This window comes from Penaeus japonicus, unplaced genomic scaffold, assembly GCF_977035675.1.
Source record: "Penaeus japonicus unplaced genomic scaffold, GWHDUDI00000001_assembly GWHDUDI00000022, whole genome shotgun sequence".
NCBI lineage: Eukaryota > Metazoa > Arthropoda > Malacostraca > Decapoda > Penaeidae > Penaeus > Penaeus japonicus.
In genome coordinates, this window is record NW_028234424.1 from 12525061 (window position 1) to 12530060 (window position 5000).

Genomic DNA, 5000 nt, shown 5'->3' on the forward strand with positions numbered 1-5000 from the left:
TTCTTTAGAATTTTTAAAGTTTTTCGCAGCTAGAGGATTGTCCTGGACGGTCGGACCCTCGTGCTCTGAGGACCTATCCCGTCTCCCACTCCTCAACATTGCAGGAGGTAACCTTTTCTACCACCAATTTCTTTAAAGCAATCACTATCAAACTAATGTATATATTTGGTAGGTATTCTACATTAAAATGCTTCAGGTATTCTATAATTATGTGCTAATGCCTCCTAAGTAAAGTTCTCCTAACATTTATGAAGGTTACTTTCAATAATTTTACATATTCTCTTCGAAACGTTATATGCGTATCATCTACTTTCCCTTTAGACATGCACAATATCCGATTAGCCTCATAATCTCCATAACATACTTATAAAAAAGAAGAGAAAAAATAAAAATACCACATGAATAATCAGACAGATAAAACGCTGCCATCTTAATACCCATTCAGAGAAATTGGGGAAACATAATCTATAAAGATTGAACGGATCTCATTTTATTCAGAAGACAGTAGTTTGGACTTGTCCGTTACACTGTTTCGGTTTCGGTCTTGCATTCATGTAGCGCTTCAAGGGTGAAGCGAACACGTCCTGGCCAGTGTCTTTCTGAATGAAGTGAGACTTGTCCAATCCTCTTTGATAAAATACTACGACTTGAACAAGGGCCGAAAAAATCTTTTGGAGGGGTCCCCCATTTGGGTATTCCCAATGCCTTAGCGTCAGGATGTTCAATATAGCGCACACTATAAAGATAAAAAACAACTATAAGACATAATAGTTTTTCATTGTGTTATCGAATCTCCCCCCTTAAAAAGTCTTTGTTGCATACACGTCAATTTGCGCTATGTAAAAGAAAATGGGGGAAAATGTGCATGTGCCAGTATAAAACTAAAAGTTTTATTTTTTATGCTTTCCGTTTCCTGAAAAAACGACATCAGCCGGAAACCCACAAAAACAGATTTGTATTAATACAGGCACAATACTTCTTTGGAGTGGTAAACCCTCCCTAAAAATCGGATGGGGTGTTAAGTCTAAGGGAGCCAGTTCATGCTTAAAAGTAAAAAAGCCACATATCTCAAAAAGCCTGCAATTTTGGCCCCCGTTCTTCACTAACATAAGCAATGATCTGTATAATCAACACTTACAGTTTAGATTAAGCAGCGTCTCGTGCTTTATCGATGCGTATATATATGCATGGCTTTAAAAATACCAAAAAGTTTAGATCGCTTAGAATCTTATGAAAAAAGCAAGCAGCTTCCTTTAAAGACAAGCAATGAGGTCGAGTTCGGGGATAAAGCAAACCAGACCTAAGGAAATGCAGACAACAATCTTATCACACGGCAGACAAAAAAGGAAAACAACGGACAATGGGAGGAATGAGAGCGGAACACCGGGGGTCCGGGGCGTCTCGTGCCGTAGCCATCACATGAAGGCAACTTTGCTTCTACATCAAGCACTCTCCTGTCGCTTCTCCTCAACTCCTAACAATCCTCTCTGACCCATTCTACTCCGACACCGGGGCCCCCTCCTCATCACCCTTCCCGTGTCACATTCTTTCTCAAACATAACTTCAATACTTGTAAAATCTGCTACATCTAATCGAAACAATCGACTCTTGAGAATCTTGGAAACCAACCGCAAAAGGGGTATTTTCACAACTGCATGTTAACATCCATCTTCATTTTATGCTTAAATGTTTAACTTACCTTGGGGGTATTTATCATTCTAAGCAGTTTATTTGCTCTAATCTACCACCAACTTTCTGAAAATAGAACCCCAGATTTGAAGGGGGTGGAGGAAAGGCATTTACTTTGAAAATGACCATTAGCTGCTTTAATCCCGCTTTTCACTTATCAAAATTCCAAGGTGCAAAGGACATCTACCGACTTCTACCGATGTGTATGTGCATGTGTATATGTATGTATGTGTATATGTACGTATGTATGTATGTATGTATTAGTATGTGTATGTGTTTGTATTTGTATTTGCATATACGCAGTATACGTATGTGTATGTATATATATGTGTGTGTGTGTGTGTGTGTGTGTGTGTGTGTGTGTGTGTGTGTGTGTGTGTGTGTGTGTGTGTGTGTGTGTGTGTGTGTGTGTGTGTGTGTGTGTGTGTGTGTGTGTGTGTATGTGTGAAAGAGAAAAAGAGAAAGAAAAAGAGAAAGAGAGAGGGGGAGAGGGGGAGAGGGGGAGAGGGAGAGGGAGGGAGAGGGAGAGAGAGAGAGAGAGAGAGAGAGGAGAGAGAGAGAGAGAGAGAGAGGAGAGAGAGAGAGAGGAGAGAGAGAGGAAAAAAGAAGAGAGGAGAGGGAGAGAGGAGAGAGGGAGAGAGAGAGAGAGAGAGGAGGAGAGAGGAGAGAGAGGGAGAGAGAAGAGAGGAGAGAGAGAGAGAAAGAAAGAGAGAAGAGAGAGAGAGAGAGAGAGAGAGAGAGAGAGAGAGAGAGAGAGAGAGAGAGAGAGAGAGAGAGAGAAAGAGAAAGAGAGAGATCCTTTGATAACTTATTTCAAAAGATAATGGTGTAAGACAATTGCTTTTATACGCTTTAAGTAGCCTTTCCAAATCTGGAATATGGCGCGCAGAGAGGCAGAGGACCCATTATGTGTGAATGCTTAAAAATTAAAATAATAAAATTAGCAAACTCAACAATCTAGCAGAGTCATGTCAAGGACAACTGTCAATCCTACAGGACTAAACGAAGATGTTTGGGAAAGTGTCATTACAGTTGCCAAGAACTATGTCGCCACTACTAGAACGCAAAAAAAATAAAAAATAAAAAATAAGTTTCAGAGAAAATACAGCGAAGAATTAATACGCTTCACTACGAACTACAAACGAAGCCTAGCGAAAAGGCAGCCAACAGGACATCACTCCTACGTCGACAACACATTACATCATCACATCCTTAAACGTCAGGTTACATCATCACTCACTGCTGCATTACCAGACGCACTATTATCCACTTTGGCAACGTACTACACACACGTGGAACAATCGAGAATTAAACGTAACAACATTAAATGCAACACTGAGTGTGCGAATATCCTTTACTTACTTGTAAAGGATGATTGTAATGGAGGGCAATTATAAACATTCATAACAACTCCTTTCTCCCTAGCATCTCCCGCGAATCTGTTCAGCGTGTCAGAAGTCCTTCCTCGCAGGACAAGCTGCTCTCCAAACTCTCGAGAGGAAATCTTGAGGACGAGCGAGACTCTGGGTAAGGGTCTCGATCTTGAATAGACCTTGACTTGGGCTGCTTTTGCCTTGGGCTAGCCAGGACTTTTCAGCAATGATCCGTGGTAATAGTAATAATGATTTTAAACAAGAAATATAGTCACCATTATGGAAATGTCCAGTTGCTAGTGATGAATAACAATTAAACAATATTGACAATGGTGACTGTAAACCTTCCAGTACATAATGTCAACAATGATAAATAAGGACACTCGGATTTCTATTAGTGATAATAATAGTAATGTGTTGATAAAAAAAAATTAAGACAAATAATGCCGACAATTCCAATGCATCATCATCATCACTGATATTATCATCGTTACCACAATGATAACATTATCGATTATGAGGATGATTGTACCAAGAAGGAAAACAATGACGATAAGAATATGGAGGGTGATAACAACAAGAACAATATTAATAAAGACAAAACCCTTAACAGTAACATAAAGGCATACATATCAACGTGCATATTTTGTGAGCCTTCAGTCACAAAGCAAATTCTCAATGGCTGTCACGATTGCTACAAAACATTGCAATGTGCATCAACATCCAAACGAAGGTTTCGCAAACAACCAACCAAACAGCAAACGAATCAACAGCCCCACTACTACCGAAAGTTCTTCCTCAGCGATCGCCACGCGGCCCCTCCCAGCCCCTCCTCCCCCCTCGCCTCCAACCGACTCCTCGGGCCTCCCTCAATCAATATATTTGGTTCAGACGTTACTCCATCTCAGCCCCGTGGCGCCACTCTCCCCACCGATCACTCAAATGTCACAAAAGGTCACTCCTGAAACTAGCCCGCTCCTGCTGCCCCTGCTGAGCCTGGGCTGCCCGCCGCTGTAAGCTGTCCCGCTCATTGTATGCTCAGCATTCCATGTGATCAACGGCACTGCGCTCTCCTTGCTGACCCCATCATGTCCCGCGCCACCCTTGTCCTGGATCAGCCACGTGCCCATGCGCGGTCTCTATACGAAGTCAACCTCAAAACAGTAAAAATCATCTTATCTAATAAGCATTTGCATTTCATACAGATGATTACACCTTTTTTACAGAGAATTAAGCGATACCAACTGTTAATGTCTGTGGTCTAGGAACTTTCTGGTCTAAGAAGGGAACCAATTTAAATAAAATGATAATCATCTAGAAAATAACTGATAACTACAAGGTTACTTTAAGAGAAGCCCGTTTAAAATATGCCAGCATACGCAGAGGACATTAACCTCTTTGTAAACGATGTGGTTATATCGTAACTATACAAAATATTTATCGACGGCGCTAGATATCATCAAGCGAAATACTGCGATGTGATCCTCAATTAGTATAGCAGGCATACTAGCGCGGTGGTTGATGTCATTACCAGAATAAAGATGATTCCAAACTATATCTCTGTTCATCGTGGCGTTGCGTCCGGCGTCCCTCCGTGGCAGCCAGAACAATGGCAGGGCCGAACTCCGGGTTTTGCGATTCGCGTCGACACGAGTCGGGGCTGACAACGTTATCCTGTTACTTCCCGCTATACAGCCAATAACCAGAGTGCAACGGATACAATATAAAATCGATCTCCCTTTTGTATAGCGAACACTTCAATTCCCCAACTAGCCATGCCATCTAAAACTACTTTCCATAAAATTACTTTCTTTACAGATCCCAGGCGTAAAAATATTATCGCAGCAATGGAGAATCTAGGCATGTTTCGTGTCGATACGTTCTCCAAAGGAAAACGAAAACTCAGTACTACAGATTCTGTTTTCTTGGTAATTGTGT

The 5000-nt window shown here is 41.3% G+C and overlaps 1 protein-coding gene across 2 annotated transcripts in view; it reads right to left on the bottom strand.

The window, feature by feature from the left end:
• LOC122247243 (uncharacterized) overlaps window positions 1-5000 on the bottom strand; it is a 449398-nt gene that overhangs the window by 4241 nt on the left and 440157 nt on the right. The gene's annotated exons all lie outside the window — the stretch shown is intronic.